This window comes from Stylophora pistillata, chromosome 5 (assembly GCF_964205215.1).
Source record: "Stylophora pistillata chromosome 5, jaStyPist1.2, whole genome shotgun sequence".
Taxonomy (NCBI): domain Eukaryota; kingdom Metazoa; phylum Cnidaria; class Anthozoa; order Scleractinia; family Pocilloporidae; genus Stylophora; species Stylophora pistillata.
Window position 1 is genome coordinate 17,234,663 of NC_142523.1, and position 17,820 is coordinate 17,252,482.

The 17,820-nt window shown below is 40.6% G+C and overlaps 1 pseudogene across 1 annotated transcript; it reads right to left on the reverse strand.

Moving 5' to 3' along the window:
• Positions 1 to 2,307: 2,307 nt before the first annotated feature.
• On the reverse strand, positions 2,308 to 8,918 carry LOC148730596 (uncharacterized; annotated as a pseudogene). Its single transcript, XR_016001967.1, has 8 exons — positions 8,884 to 8,918; positions 7,956 to 8,754; positions 7,174 to 7,613; positions 6,889 to 6,937; positions 6,056 to 6,179; positions 3,028 to 3,326; positions 2,699 to 2,941; positions 2,308 to 2,610 (listed from the first exon to the last, which is right to left on the reverse strand). The product of XR_016001967.1 is annotated as an uncharacterized LOC148730596 (transcript).
• Between the last annotated feature and the right edge of the window lie 8,902 nt (positions 8,919 to 17,820).

Below are 17,820 nucleotides of genomic sequence, written 5' to 3' on the forward strand. Positions count from 1 at the left end.
ATTTTTGTATTTCGTGGATCACGATCAAAGTGTGCAAAGGCGTTCTCGATTAAGGTAGTCTCCTCATCTGTCCACGTCTGCCTTCCGGAAGCCGACGAGTAGGCTGATGCAGCTGAAGAGGTCCCCTTGGGGTTTTCTTTTACGAATCTCGCCGTTCTGTCCTGAGGGTCCTCCTCTGGGAGACTGGGGACAGTGGCAGGCTGCTGGGCACGGACCAGGTACCGCACCCGGTCCACCACCTGCTTCACCTTCCTCTCTGATGTAACTAACGCAGATAATCTCTCATCATCCTTCATCAGAGCTACTGCTCGTTTCTTAAGGGGAGATGATGACCTATGCCTTATATGGTCCGCAAAGACCTCTGAAACGGCAGCGAGCTCCTCTGAAGTCAGAGACTGCGGCATCTTCACAGAGGGCAGGCTCACAGGGTGGCTTTCCTGTGGTGTGGCCCTGGCCTCCTTTTTGACTGGTGATGTTTCGGTGTGTTCTATAATCTGCTTTGAAGCCTTAGCAGCCAGCTGGGTTAGGTCCTCTCTGAGGTACCTAGAGTTGGACAAGCGATGAAGAAAAAGCACAAAGTATAAATGAAGTGTCGCATGCTTGCGAGACAAAAATGTTACAAAATGTGCTCTTAAATGGATGTATTCTTATGTTAATTACCATGTGTGTGCCGTTTGCTCGCTATGGCACATGAGGCGACGGAGGAGATCTTCATCAATAGAAAGGCCTGCTCGGTTTTTGGCTTTCATTGCTGTCACAAGCCACTTCCTGAAGTCCGTGGCGCTTATTGGTCGGTCGGCACGGACACCAGATTTCAGCACGAATGCTGTAATGCGCCGACCGATAGTCCCCTTGTGGTAGGGTGCGCCATCGGACTTCAGGAAGAGCTTCCCAGAGTTCGACGAGTCTTTTGCCACTAACGGTCTCAGCTTTGCAACAAACACCTCAATCCACTGTACTATTTCACGATTGCATGGAATAGGGGCAGGGCCCTCAACCTCTCTTTTATGGCTGGTCACAAGGATGACCTTTGATGTTTCTTCCTCATCCCAGCGTGCAGCCCTCCACTGGCCAAGGGTGACCGTCTCCAGAGCGCCGGGGCGCGTACCACAATTTTTGGTTATCGCCATTATAATGAAGTCCCTGGCTGCCGCATATTGTGACACTGTTAATTGAGAGGTGTCAGTGCACCTCTCTGCGACAACCAGGGCCTTCCTTCCCTCCTGCGCTGGCGCCGACGCCATGATGTCATTCACCTCGGGTGTTGTTAGCATTCTGTAACAATAGTAATCATAGTAAAAAAAGACATTATTCAACCAAGGTAGCACGTAACAGCCAGAAGCCTACAAAGTTGGAGCAAATAGCATTGAGGTTAGCATACCTCTCCGTTTCCGCCAGAATTCTTGTGTACCGTGCCGACGACTTCTCTTTCGTGATTGTGCGTCGCCAGCCCTTCAGGCTGGCGAGCACCTCCTGGAAGATCTCCTGCACCTCCGGTGTCAAGGTTGGGAAACCAGGTCCGGGCCTGCGGTTCACCACAAATTGGATAAACATCTGTAACGAGTTTAGGTAACTTTTTAATGTGCCGCCTGCAAGTTTGGCTAGATTGGGCATAACCCAATCTAGCCAAACTTTGCATCCATCCTCTTGAGCGATGATAGCTATATCATCGCCAGCTGGGTCCAGGTTTTGCAGGAAGGTCTTTACTTGGCAGGCATGCTGCAGACTAAAACAAAAGAGAAATGTCACACAGTAGCCACGTATCAAAAGGAAAGAGAATACAGAGGTGGCATGATTGCAAATGTAGATACATACCGGTTCCTATCCTGGTGAAATCCTGCCGCTGGCGTGCCAAGGTGTTTAAAAAACTCCACCAGCCATTCGTGTCTTGGTGTGTTAGGGTTGGCTTCTGTAAAGTACTCCTCTTCATTCTCGTACCCCCCCTCATACGAAGAGTCTGACTCTTCGTGGCCTCCCTCTGTGGCTGGCGCAGGCGCCACAGGTGGTTTTGTGGCGCGTGAGGGTGTAGGAGGGACTACACCAGATGCCTCGCTTGGGCTCCCCTCCCTTCTCCTTTTCGATGGAGGTCTCTCACTGGACTCACTAGATGAGTCCAATACAACTAATGGCCTCTTCACTGGAGTTGCAGGAGGTACCACTGCACGCTGGGGAGGCAGAGGGGGGGGGGGGGGAGAGCGTGGAGATGGCCTCCAGCTTTCAACCTCCTCGTCTGATCCCTGGTAATGTCTTGCCATCTTGAGATAGTTTTTATATCTCTGACCTTTGATTTGAAAAGAATAATATTCATTAGAAAGAACAAGCACGCCTTTCAAAAAGCCTGCTTAGGTATCCTAGTCTACAAAAGACGAGCAAAGGGATACACAAACCCTTGTGGTCCAACTTATGGACTCTGCGCAGATGGCTTGGCAAGTAAGCCCCCACGAACTGGCAATTCTCAACAGGGCACCACCTGCGCCTCCTCTTGACTATTCTCTTAGCTCGGCCTCGCTTGGCAACTCGAATGGCACCAAATTTTCTTTTGCCTGCAGTTGCAAGGATAAACATGCGGTGCATGTCCTCAGCTGAGATCTCGCCTTTCCATAAGTGAACCTTGAACAAACGGCAGTGATTAAACAATTGCAATTCCCATAACAGAAGGGCGAACAGGAATAAAAATTACTCATAGAATTAGGTGTACCTTTTTCAGATGACGCATCAGATTAGGGCCAGAGTAACCCCTGTACCCTGGAACCAAGCAGGACCTTTGGGGTTTGCTCCGGCCACTCGATGGTCTCGCTGCTTGCTCAGGAGAGGGCACTTTCTCCTCTTCTTGTTCGTCTGTTTCTGTCCTGGGTAGGCCTTGGCTTCCTTCAGACGTTGGCTTGGGCCTTCCCAAGCGAACTTGGACCTCAGAGTCCGAAGACTCTGTTGTGGCCATCTCCTGAGTTGGTTAAGAAGGCTTTAGGTTAGTAAATGGTCTACCCCAAGTTCAACATCAGAGGTAATAACGAAGGGGTGTAGACAAACCTCGTCACTTGACCAGTCAGGGTCTTCTGAATCATCCGTTACGCCCCCCTCCACATTCGCCACTTTCATTAACCCTTCCGCGGTCCTCCTCTCCATGTGTTGTGCTCGTCGGCACATGTCCACACTCTTGCAGACGTCCTGTACTATTTCACATGATACCGCGGCAACGTCCCGCGCTCTCAGACTTTCTGGGAGCGGATATTTATTTTCCGCAATCGACTCATACAGGAATTGTGCGTGGGACACCATTTTCGTGGCCACGCTGTAAACGTATCTGAGGTTGCAGTAATCCTCTGCAGCTAGGAAGTTATAAAAGTCCAGTAGATCTGTTTTAAGTGCTTTGCCATGATCTAATGGGGTGAATGTTTCTGGTGCCTAAAATTCTATCCCCTCATGGATGTTGAGTCTTTCTTGTGCCTGTTTGTCATCTATTGAGGCCTCCCGCAGAAGGCGGATTAGTTCTTGCAATTCCTCGCCCAGTTTGTCTTGTCTTTCTGCCATATTATCTAGTTGAATCAGTTACCTGAAAGGAGGACGAACATAAGTAAAGAGGAAAAAGACCATTAAGGTGTCCATGAAGAGAGGGTGTCCCTCTTTTCATGAAGTCCCTTAATCCTTCCAACGACAATACACTATCAGAGCTTTCATTAACAATTTATTCCGTTGCTCAAGTGTTTTTCACAGGCTTGGCATGCAAGACCAAAGCCCAACCCTCCTCCTTTCTCCTCCGGGCTTGGGACCGGCAATGGTGGAGTTAATACTCAAGTTCCAGTACCAAGGGTACTCCGACAACATCAAAGCATAAAACAAACATCAATCCTCATCAAACATGAATAGGAGGTCCTCAAGTTCCAGTAACAAGGGTCCTCCAGCAACATCAAAGCATAAAACAAGCATCAATCCTCGTTCAACATGAATAGGAGGTCCTCAAGTTACAGTAACAAGGGTACTCCTTGAAAATCACATTCCTCATCCAGCATGAATAGGAGGTCCTCAAGTTCTGGAAACAAGGGTCCTCCAGCAACATCAAAGCATAAAGCAAGCATCAATCCTCATTCATGAGTTCCACCCATACTCATCAAAGCATAAACGACAGGGCTTACTAACTGGCTTGTTCCCTCACTCTCTTCCCACCTTAGCTTTCACGAGTCAACCTGTCCTTAAATATAGTTTTCAACGTCTTTTAGGTTACCAAAATGTGGGGACTTAGACTCGGGCTGTTTTTTTCCTCGCCAACCCCAACTCCAACGAAAAAGGTATTATCTGAACAGGCAAGGCAAGGCGACACTGATGATGTATATTTCACCTCACTATTGCGCAATCCCTCTTAACTAGGCCCCAAAAATGACAATCTCTGCCAAGAGAAAGCCCCTTTAAAAACCTTTCCACGCCCATGTAAGGGCACATTACACTTTAGCTTTACCCATTTCATCTACTTATTAGCATTCCTGCCCCCTCGATCCAATGTTCAATTCTCTAGTGAATTGAACATTAAAAATTTTGATCCAAGATGGCGGACACTAAATGGGGTGACCTCGCGGGAAGTGCTATAACTACCGATTCTCTCGCGCTGTTAACTTGAAACTTCTCTGAGATATAGATATGGCATGGAGTTAGTTTGGTATGAAGTTTGAAGTAATTAGCTTTTGAATCAACCGAGATATAGCGGTTGAAAGATTGACAAGTGAAACGTGTAAGACGGGCCAAGGGGTGTAAGTCAGAATAACTGTAGATAACCACTTTTAAGGTGCTAGAGACTCGTTTTGGAGATCAATGAACCTATAGCGGGAGTTTCAGAGAAATCTAAAATTTTTACCAAAATGGCCATGTTACTCCTTGGCCAAAAAATCCAAGATGGCGGACACTAAATGAGGTGACCTCGCGGGAAGTGCTCTAACTACCGATTCTCTCACGCTGTTGACTTGAAATTTCTCTGCGATATAGACATGGCATGGAGCTAGTTTGGTATGAAGTTTGAAGTAATTAGCTTTCGAATCAACCGAGATATAGTGGTTGAAAGATTGACAAGTGAAACGTATAAGACGGGCTAAGGGGTGTAAGTCAGAATAACTGTACTTAGGGCTAGAAAACCACTTTTAAGGTGCTAGAGACTCGTTTTGGAGATCAATGAACCTATAGCGGGAGTTTCAGAGAAATCTAAAATTTTTACCAAAATGGCCATGTTACCCCTTGGCCTAAAAATCCAAGATGGCGGACACTAGACGGGGTGACCTCGCGGGAAGTGCTCTAACTACCGATTCTCTCACGCTGTTGAATTGAAATTTCTCTGAGATATAGACATGGCATGGAGCTAGTTTGGTATGAAATTTGAAGTAATTAGCTTTAGAATCAATCGAGATATACTGGTTGGAAGTTTGACAAATGAAACGTGTAAGACGGGCTAAGGGGTGTAAGTCAGAATAACTGTTCTTAAGGCTAGAAAACCAGTTCTAAGGTGCTTTGACTAGGACTAGAACTGTGACTATGACTAGGATTATGACTATTACTACGTCTATGACTATGACTATGACTATGACTAGGACTATTTCTATGACTATGACTATGACTAAAACTATGACTATGTCTACGACTATGACTCTGACTATGAGTGTGACTAAGACTCTGACTATGACTATGACATTGACATTGACAATGACTATGACTATGACTATGAGTATGACTATGACTCTGACTATGACTCTGACTATGAATAGGACTCCGACTATGACTAGGACTATGACTATGACTATGACCATGACTATGTCAAGGACTAGGACTATGACTATGACTATGACTATGACTAAGACTATGACTATGACTAGGACAATGACTATGACTCTGACTAGGATTATGACTATGACTATGACTATGACTATGACTAGGACCATACCTACGATTATGCCTTTGACCATGACTACCACTATGACTATGGCTATGGCCTAACACCTGGTCATAGTCATATCTATAGTCATAGCCATCATCTCAACCATAGTATCGTCCTAGTCATTATCTAAGTCATAAAAAATACCAAAAATTAGACTATGACTATGTCTAACTATGACTTGTACTATGGCTATGACTATGTCTATTGTTCTATTCTTAGTCATAGTCATATCTATCGTCACAGCATCAATCGTAGTCATAGTCATAGCCTACGTCACAACCATAGTTTTGTCATAGTCAATATCTAAGTCACAGTCGTACTCATTTAAACTTTATGAGTATGACTATGACTTAGATATTAACTATGACAAAACTATGGTTGTGACATAGGCTATGACTATGACTATGATTGATGCTCTGACGATAGATATGACTATGACTAAGAATAGAACAATAGACAAAGTCAGAGCCATAATACAAGTCATAGTTAGACATAGTCATAGTCTAATTTTTGGTATTTTGTACAACAGATAATACAAGTCATTAAGTGAGATTAGCGCCTAAAATACTTGATAAAATCTAATAATATTTACACAGCATATAGATATGTAAGCAATGAACATCGTGTGAAAATCATATGCAATTCCATCACGCCGTTTGTGAGATATCGCACCTCAAAGTCATAGGGAGTCCGGGTCAACATCGAGGGAGTCCAGGTCAACATAGCGAGTCCGGGTCAACATAGGGAGTCCGGGTCAACACTAGGGAGTCCGGGTCAACATCGAGGGAGTCCGGGTCGACATCGAAGGAGTCCGGGTCAACATAGGGAGTCCGGGTCAACATGAAGGGAATCCGGGTCAACATCGAGGGAGTCTGGGTCAACATCGAGGGAGTCTGGGTCACCAATGAATCTAACCCTAAAACCTTGTATTGTAACTAAGTCTAATATATTGTCAAAACACAGCAAAAGTAACAAACCTTAGTTAGCTGTTGCTGTTGGGATTCTTGTTCATGTCCACCAATGACACTGAAAGATAAACATAAATGTACTTGGCAAAACAAAGAAGTTTGAAAATGGATTCAGATCTGAGTCACAAGAAGGGTTATAAATAACATACTTAAGTGACTGCCCTCCCCCCGTTAGCTGAATTGGTTAGCGTGCTGGATTATGTTTAACCTTTACTCAGTGAGGCAAACATAAGATTGTCAAATTTCTTGTCAATTAAGTTTACATAAGACACTGAAAATGACATAACATGTTACCTCTCATCGCCATCCAGAAGTTGTTCAGGGATAGTTTCAATTATGGGATGCATAAAGTAAATAGAATCATCAAGAGGCTCCCATTCATTGATTCCAAACCCAAAGAAGGTTACTTCTTCATCTTCAAGACGTGGTGTTGACATAGCCTCACTCATGTACAGTGTAGTGTTTTTTGCTTGCTTTACTGGCTGTGAAGGTAACAACATTCTTCCTGCGTAGTCTAATAGCTGGAAGTGTTCAGGAATAATACTCAAGCAGCCCACCCAGTCATAAACACAAGCCATGCAATCGGATTCACGAAAATTGCGCTTCACAATACCCAGAAATACATGGCGAACTTTAATTGCTACCGATATACTTTCTTCACTCTCCTCTGGCTCCTGAGGTATCCTCAAGAGCCTGGCTTGCTGCAACTTGTTTTGTTGCTGTACATCTTGTACCTGAATCAACTCAGTACAACAGTTAAGCAATCCTCCTTGTGGAAAACCATAGTTTAAGAACAAAAAGTAATGAAATACAGAATGATATGATGAACAAGCCTTTTTCCAGGTTTAGATACAATGAGTTATTTTTTACAACAAACCCATTTCTTTGTTTTAATAAACCACCTGGTTGAAAATTCAGTTAAAACATTGAAGAAATGTCACACAAAGTGGATGGAGAGTCAATGTTGTTATTGTAGCTCCTGGAGAGCTATACCATGATTATTACATACTAGGTTGTCTCTGGTTATGAGCAGAAGGCCACTCTGAATACTATTGTTTAACAGACCATAATTTTACCTCTTTCATCAACTTTTCCCTTTTAGCCTTGTCAGTAGCCAATGACTCTTCATAGGCAGCATCTTGCTCAGAAATGATTTTCCGCCATTCCTCTAATTTTGTCAGTGTCCATGACTTGGTCTCATCATCATTCAAGCCAGATTCCTTTCTCTCTAGTTTACTGGTAGATGCTGGTTTAATGTGATCTGCTGGTTTTAGAAGGGACACATCATCTAAAATGTTGATCTTTGAAGTCAAGTACAGCCTGACTCTACACATCTTGCATTTCTCTACATAGCGCTGCAGTGTAAATGCCAAATGAACACCAGAAAGTTTTATTGTTGACATGTCTTTGTGCTGGAAATTGGCCAGTCCAAATGTCATCAGCTGTTCAGGCCCAAAGTTACTATTACCATCGGTGAAAAATATGGATTTGGCAATGCCAATGATGTCGTCTTTGTCTGCATTTAGCTCAATTTCAACCTCTTTGTGTACCACCTCCCTTGGCCATTCTCACAGAAATAAATCTCTGCTTCTCGGCATCAAAATGCAGCCATCCTAGTTGCACCTTTCGCATCTTTGGTAGAACTTTCCCATCTTTTTGCTGTTTAAGGCTTTTTTTCTGTTTACCATTTTCCTGTTTACCATTTTCCAGAACTTCATGTAACAGTGACATTTTTTTAGATCTTTTCTCGTCACTTGAGGACTCTTTGGACAATTTCTGTACAAAATTTCTCAAGCTCAGAATGTCTCCTTTCTTGTCAAGTCCAAGAAGCACCAACTCATTGTCCTTTGCTTGCATTATGGCTTCCACATCCATCTGAAAATGTGACTTGATGGTTAAATAAATTATTATTGACTGAGGTTTACTATATGTTACTTACCTTCAATACTAATGACATTTTGATTGAAAATAGTTATTTAGTATTCTAACTTTATGTATACACACCTATGGTATCCTTTAAATGTCTTCTTTCCACCTTTAAAATATTTTTATAACCATTTCATTAGGGAGACATTAATCAGTTGTTTACCATTGATTACAACAGTGAACAAGAATTACTGAACTTAAATGGTCAATTCTACTACAATATTTTTGTATTTCTGAAAGCATAATTTATTTTAATGTCAGCAGGAAAGCAAGCAAACAAGGTAATAATTGTGCTGATGAGCAGGCACTATCAAGCATGCATTCATGACTTAAAAAGCTATTAATATATGATATAGGAAGAGAGTCATTCCAGTGATATATGGCCCATTCTATTTCTCTTTGTGGGCATTAATAGCATTAAATACCTAGTAAGAATATCTCATAGCCCAATGCAGAAAAGGCAAGGGATATATTCCCACCTGAACCAATTACCTAGTTTTGCTGTTGTTCCCATACCCTGCCAACGGAATTCTGGTTGCTCTAGAAGCTAGAAGCATGAAAATTGTGGCCAATTTGTTATTGCAGTTACAACTATCCTTCTTGTACCCACAGACAAAGCATAACTCACCTTTTCATATCTAAAAATTTCGATAATCTCCTGCATCACTCCTCGTGTTTGTAAGAAATTACAAACCTGTATGTAAGACGGCCAAAACGGTCGACGTAAGAACAAAAGATCCGAGGGAAGATTTACAAGTTTAATGCACAGCAAATAAATGCAACGGTACAATAAAAAAAACGGGAACGAGTGACACTAAACAATAAATAAGAAAACAAAGTTCCAATGAGCCAAATGATGTAGCAAGATTAAAATGACTTAGGAAAAAGTACTTAACAGTAAAAGATAACCTACAGACAGAAATAATTCAGTAGAGAAAGGAAACAAACAAAGTACTTGAAAACAGGAAATTGTGTGACAGAAACTATCAAAAATAGTGATTGCTAAACCAGGCATGAATTCAACAAAGACTACAAGCTAGGCTTAATATTACAACTTGAGCTAATACAGTAATAAACAGTGAAAGGAGAAAATGAAATTACTAGTGTAATGAAAACACAGGAATCATAGCAACAATGAATTGGAAGCAGGTAAGCAAAATATTACAGCTGCTAAAACGAAAACAATTGTAGTTCATATAGCAGAGAAATTACATGCTGTGCGACAAAGGTCAGAGTAAATAAATAAGATACAGTAGTAAGATAAAAAGAGTATGTGGCTAAACTAAGCAAATTCTAACCCGAAAATCACTACAAAAATACAAATGGAAACAACTACATGCTAAGCTTAGGGCTCAAACAAACATAAACAAACATAAAATACTGAAACATACCAAAAGCTAGTGTAGCTTAGAATCCGCTTTAAAGACACTCTCAGGAAGGCAACAAATCAACTGAACTCACCGAGCAAACAGTTGTAACTTATAGTAAATACTGGAAAAGGTAAAAATAACTTAAAACCAAATTTGGGCTAGGAGCGATTAATTAAACAGGAATTACCTAAGGGAAATCGGCAATTAAACAGGAATTACATAAGGGAAATCGGCAGTTAAAGGAATAATACAATTAACACATTACTAACACAATTAACACATTACTAACATTACTGACAAATCGCTAAAATTCCATAAAATAAAATAAACAGAACAAACATGTTTTAAGTAGGAAATAAGCCTAAGTGACTCTGTCACATGTAGAAAAATGAAGAAATCTGTAAACTATGTTTGGATTATACATAATGGAATGGAAGCCCCCAAAAATTACAGTAATCATACCTGCCGGGAAAAAATCAAGCCATTGTTAAAAAATAAGGGTAACTTGTAAACTGGCAATAAAGTCGGGCTTAATAATATTATTGACCATTTTCTTCTTTTTTTTTTTTTTTTATTCAAATGCCAAGTGGTTTGCCTGTGGGGGATGGATGCCCCAAGATTTGACTGATATGGCACGGCACAAAAACAGCAATTGCTTATATTATACACAAAATGTTTGTTAAGGAAGTGAGCACAACATTAATTTATACAACAATGAAAGCGGGACGCCTAATACATTTCAAGACGGGCTGACTTTGTTTTCATTCGCATGGTTTGGTTAGCTTATTTGATCCTTACTGCAACGCAACAAGTACAGTTCGCACAATGACCACAAGTGTTGACAGAAACAAACAGCTACGTGATTCAGAAATGCAGAACAATTAACTCATTCCACTCCGCTCAGCCGACTCTTAGAACTTGAATATTTATGAAGATACCATGCAATATTATGAATATTCACGAGCTTACCTTCAAAAGATCGCTATATGTTTCCCGCACTTCCACTCTCTCCGCCATGTTGTTCCAAAAACAACACAAGCCTGCGCTAATTCGAACTCGTTCCCAGGCACAAAAAGTGGCACTAAAAGTGGCAGTAAAAGTGGCAGTAAAAGTGGCACTAAAAGTGGCAGTAAAAGTGGCACTAAAAAAGGCACTAAAAGTGGCACTAAAATTGGCAGTAAAAGTGGCACTAACAGTGGCACTAAAATAAAAAAGATGTGTGTCCCTTATAGGGCTCCGTAGATATGGCTTCATGAAGAGAATTTTCCGGCACAGAAAGATGTCGTGCTTTTCACTCCACTTCATGAAAGAACTAAAAAAAAAAACATAACACAGGTAAGATATCAGGTAAAATTAGGGAAAGGAAGCAAAAACTGTTGTCGATGGCTGCAAATTTTTCACAGCGACAGCTTAAAATTGTAATGCAGAAACTGAAGGATCTGGAAGTAACCATCGCTCACAATTTTTGCTAAAAATTTGTCATAAACAATTAAACCCTTCAACAATATCGTAGTTTTAGTGTTGCAGACACAAAATAATCGTTATTTCACTTGAAACTCACCTTTTCTTTAGCACTTGACCATCTGCCATTTTCAACAGCTGCGACGACTTGAAACCTCAAGGGACCATCCTCGGTCCATTATTGTTCTTATTATATATCAACGATCTTCCAAACTGCTTATCAAATTGTAAACCGAGAGTATGCCGATGACATGCACCTCACATATGCGGGAAGCAATCTTGAGAATGTTCAGTTTTGTCTAAATGAAGACCTAGAAAACGTCTTCAACTGGCTACAAGTGAACAAACTCACGTTGAACATGACTAAAACCGAATTCATGCTAATAGGGTCGAGACAGAGACTGAATACTCTCACAGCTTCACCAACAATTAGAATGAACAATACTCAAGTGAGCCAGGTTACAGCTACAAAATCGCTTGGTGTAATAATAGACGATAAACTCGATTGGCATAGTCACATCGAAAAACTAACGAAAAAGATCGCCTCTGGTATCGGGGCCCTAAAGCGAATTAGGCACCTGATCCCAGCATCAACCTTACATCTCATCTACCAAGCTTTAGTAAAACCTCACTTTGATTACTGTGACATTGTTTGGGGTAGCTGTGGGAAAACGCTACGAGACAAACTGCCGAAATTGCAGAATAGAGCACCCCGTGTGTTGACATTCTCTAACTATGATGCTGATGCAACTGAGCTACTTGAGTTTTTAGGGTGGAAAAATCTTGCACGCCGGCAGGAAATCCATAAAGCCACCATGATGTTTAGATATCTGCACGGGCTAGCTCCAAGGTATCTATATTCAAAGTTTACGTGGCATGACTCTGCTTATGACCTCAGGGACTCTGAAAATAAGCTTAATGTTCCACTACCGCGCACTAATTATTACAGAAAAAGCTTTAGCTACAATGGCGCCACATTATGAAACAGTTTACCACGCAATATAAGGAACACAGTCTCTGGGGTTATTTAAACGTAAGATCAATGACATTCTTTAAGTCTAACGCACGGCATTCACGGAAAACAGCTTTAGTGTTATAGTATGTAGTTTTAATTTTAAACATCTTAGCGTATGTGATATGTATTTTTATAGGCTGATGAATCGATCGTGTCTAAATAAAGATTACAATACAATACAATACAATACCAGGGATTCTGACGGCGTCGTCGGCTCGCGACGTGACTGAGATAATTAGGTTTCCTATGCACGCATTGAATCATTTTTCTATCACTCTCGACGTCGTATTTGCGTAAGTTCACTAATAACAACTCTACCTCGTCGTCACTCCATATGAATGATTCTTGCTTGTTCCCCTCATTCTTCTTAGCTTTCTTGCCTGATTTCGACATGTTTTTAACTGTTTGAACTGGTGCACGTAAACTGAAACATCGAATTCCCGTGGCTGCTAAATGCCGTGGCGCATGCTCCTTAACCAATATATATAGAGTCATCCTGGGTACTAGAGTGAATCCGGAGTGAATGCGGATACGTGTGGACGGGCAAATACGATTTGAATACGCTGTGATCATATAACGTGTGGACACGGATATTTTCGTATCCGGAAAGAAAAAGTTGCGGATTCAAAAATATCCGGATACGTGTGGACGGGGGCTGAATATCGATTTGATTTCGAGAAAATCGATAACAACTGAATTCCGCCTAGATATGGCTTTTCAAGCTCAAAATTTCAGACGCATCTCGGAGCGTCGCGTCACAAAATGAAAGAACCTGGATTGATAAAAAGTACCAAATCTTGAAAACAACGTCAAAATATATGTTGATTGCAATTTGAGCAATTTGTCACCATTTATTTATACAATCTAATTGAATTTATCCGACCTACTTCCAACTAGGTTGAAAATAGGACAAAAGTAGCCCGTGATTTAACTATGTGCTATACAAAATGATTAACTGGAAATCTGGGATTCGGAAGGCGGATGGTAGTTCTTTTGGATCTCCAAAGGATTTTGTGGGGAAACGATTCGGGGCGATTTAATCAAATTTTAAAGTTGGATAAAATGCGCCGATTCGACGGTGTCATCGATTAGTCGAGAATGTACACATACTCACGCAAACTCAATTTTTTCGCATTTTACGTCCAATCTACTGCTTATTTAACATAGTATGCTCTTCCCTTCCATGTTTCTGAGGATTGCAGTCCTGAAATTGTTGCATCTCCCTCACAATAGCGATATTACTTGGAAGGATAGTCAAAGCCTCCTAATAATGATTGTTCACGAAGCGTATCTCGGGGTTTTTGATTTGAGGTTTCTCTGTATTCTCATTTCGTAGAAAAAGAGGCTTTAATTACCTCACGTAAGAGATCTTTTCCTAAATGTTAGTCTTTAATCGAACCACGAATCAAATTTAAGCGGAATTTTGTTGGTTCAGAAACGTGCTTCTGGTGGGCGGAACAACGCCAATTAATGCAAAATGAGATCTACTGAAATCGACAACTTCGCAAAAATAGAAAATTGTACCGTGAAACACGCGGCTTCAGGAACTTAGGTCTTGTTTTAAATCTACGAAAAAGGAGTAAACAATCATCTAACCTCGTTCGTGATTTTAAAAATTATCATGATTAAAAGTATCATGGTATTTTTTAAATCATTGTTTTAGGTGGATAAAGCTCATATTAGGTCAAAAAGAGCGAAGGATCTGCAAATGGCATAGTCCATCACTTTAGATGTGCCGTTAGAGAAAAATGCAGTGTTGGAATAGTTGTTTATTTCAAAGGAGCTGTATTAGAGTTAAAACTGGAAAACCACAACCTTTACTGAATATTTTGTATCAGCCAACGTTCAACAAATTTATATTTACACCACTTCTTTCCCAGAGCCCATCATGCCTTGTTAAGTTACTCGTGCCGCTAGTAAGACTACGACCCAAGTAGTGCGTTCTAATATTCACATTCATCTATTACTGGCAGCGGTCCAAAAGCTCACGTCTGGTACTAAAGCCATCCATTCTGCGTATCTCGAAACTCAAGAAAACCCGCTGAGTAATCACTGTACCAGCTGATATAGCAGACTCGAGTGCGGGTCGGTATGCCTAAGGACTTAAGATAAAATACATGTTCGCTGAGCGTTAATTGTACTGATATTGTATTTTTTGAAACAATGGCTTTGAAAGAATCAACCCAACTAGTAAGTTATTTGGTACTCTTGTCGAAGAAGCTAGCCAAGTAAGAAGTCATTTATCCCCCTCAAATACGTTCGAGTTCAAAGCCATCAATGAATTACATGGCGAGATATTTTTTAGTGTAATTGATGCGTAAAGACACATCATAGGCCTGTTGTCTGATCAGAACAGAATTTTCACGCCCACTGCGTAAAAGCTATCATCTATAAACAAACCTATGTTGTGTTTAATCTGTCCTTCCACGTTAATTAAATTTAAGAAGTAATATAAATGACTTCGTCTTATAGACGGCCTTAAAAACACTTCTCTGTTTGGCTATAGCGGATCAGCAAGGTACGTTAGTAATCCGTTAGATTTGCAGACAGGGCGCTAATCTTCTCGCAGGCAGGGAGTTCAAGGTTTGCATTAGATATTTAGTCCATACTTTTACAAACACAATTTTCAACCAATTCCTGCAAAATATCTATATAGGGCTGCTTCCGCTTGCTGGTTATTGAAGAAACGTCTAGTTCAAGCGCGGTGCAAATCCCACGTAGGATCCCAGCAACGGAATACTTTGACAACTTGGACTGGCACGCGATTTCACAAATGTTGTATTTGTCAGTGCCTTGATAAATGACCATGATAAAATACCTTGATAAAATACCATGATACATTTAATTATGATACATTTAATCACGAAATGTTTCGCATATTTAAAACAAGATCTAAGCTCCTGAAGCCGCGTGTTTCACAGTGCAATGTTCTATTCAGGTTTTGCGAAGTTGTCGATTTCAGTAGATCTCATTTTGAATTCATTAGCGTTGTTCCGCCCACGAGAAGCACGTTTCTGAACCAGCAAAATTCCGCTTAAATTTAGTTCGTGGTTTGGTTAAAGACTAACATTTCAGCAAATATCTCCTACGTGAGGTAATTACAGCCTCTTTTTCAACGAAATGGGAATACAGAGAAACCTCAAATCAAAAACCCCGAGATACGCTTCGTGAACAATCATTATTAGGAGGCTTTGACTATCCTTCCAAGTAATATCGTTATTGTGAGGGAGATGCAACAATTCCAGGACTGCAATCCTCAGAAACATGGAAGGTAAGAGCATACTATGTGAAATAAGCAGTAGATTGGACGTAAAATGCGAAAAAATTGAGTTTGCGTGAGTATTTTCACATTTTCGACTAATTGACGACACCGTCGAATCGGCGCATTTTTATCCAACTTTAAAATTTGATTAAATCGCCCCGAATCATTTCCCCAAAAAATCCTTTGGAGATCCAAAAGAACTACCATCCGCCTTCCGAATCCCAGATTTTCAGTTAATTATTTTGTAAATCTGGTTCTACCAAATATATTATACGGGCTGTCCGTATTTGGCGCTGTAAATTCCGAATTAACAACAATCCAATGTTTCTTAGATCGATGTTATAAGCGCAAGTATACATCCGACCACATTAATGTCTATGAATTGTTTGATCAACAAGACACACGTATCTTCAAGAATGTTTTTAATAATACAATACACCCTTCCAGAGCTATAATGCCAAAAAAGAAATCAACCAAGTACAATCTGAGGAAAGAGACAAGTCACCATCCTAAAATAAACACTGATAGGTTCAAAAACACGTTTGTCAATCGCTTAATTTTTAAACATAAACTAGTCTTATAATTTTTATCTTGACTTTCTCTGTAATTTATATATATAGCTTCTTTTAATGTTGTAACATAGGATATGTGATTATTTAGCTTATGCCTTAATAAAGATTCAATTCAATTCAATTCAATTCATAGCACATAATTAAATCACGGGCTACTTTTGCCCTATTTCCAACCTAGTTGGAAGTAGGTCGGATAAATTCAATTAGACTGTGTAAATAAATGGTCACAAATTGCTCAAATGGCAACAACGTATGTTTTGATGTTGTTTTTCAAGATTTGGTACTTGATATCAATCCAGGTTCTTTCATTTTGTGACACGACGCTCCGAGATTCGTCTGAAATTTTGAGCCTGAAAAGCCATATTTTGGCGGAATTCAGTTGTTATCGATTTTCTCGAAAATAAATCGATATTCAGCCAAATGAAGTATGCAGTGGTTTGTTTCAATCTTGGGCCAACCTAACTTGAGAATATGAGCCGAATCGATTTTTTGGCTGTTGCCACTATATTTTGAAAATGTTCGATTTTTGGGCAGATCTCCTCTTAAGTTGCCTTGAACAACATTCAGGGGGTCAACCAGGTAAAAACAGCGAAATAATAAATAGTATACAATGACAGAGCTCTGAGAATAATGTCCGACCGCCATGTTGTCACGTCACGTCATACTAAGCAATCAAACCATCTTTGCGATGCAATGAATATATGAAGTTCATATATTTTGAACTGCGGTATGAGATACGTATGATGTGCGATCCTCGCGGTAGATAGCGCTATTTATGCAATAGCGAAAATCAGACCTGAAAAAAATCAGGCCTGTACGGGACTCGAACCACTGACCTCTGCGATACTAGTGGAGCGCTCTACCAATTGAGCTAACAAGCCAACTGGGAGCAGGCCGTTAAGTTGATTCGTAATGAACCCGTGAAAGTGATAAATGAGATGCAATGAATATATGAAGTTCATATATTTTGAACTGCGGTATTAGATACGTATGATGTGCGATCCTCACAGTAGATAGCGCTATTTATGCAATAGCGAAAATCGTACAGGCCTGATTTTTTTCAGGTCTGATTTCCGCTATTGCATAAATAGCGCTATCTAATACGAGGATCGCACATCATACGTATCTAATACCGCAGTTCAAAATATATGAACTTCATATATTCATTGCATCTCATTTATCACTTTCACGGGTTTATTACGAATCAACTTAACGGCCTGCTCCCAGTTGGCTTGTTAGCTCAATAACGTAGCTCCATTTTCTGCCTTTAAAAGCACACACAACCCACAATTCCTCTATTCGCTCCGACGAAGGGCTAACGCTCGAAACGTCAGC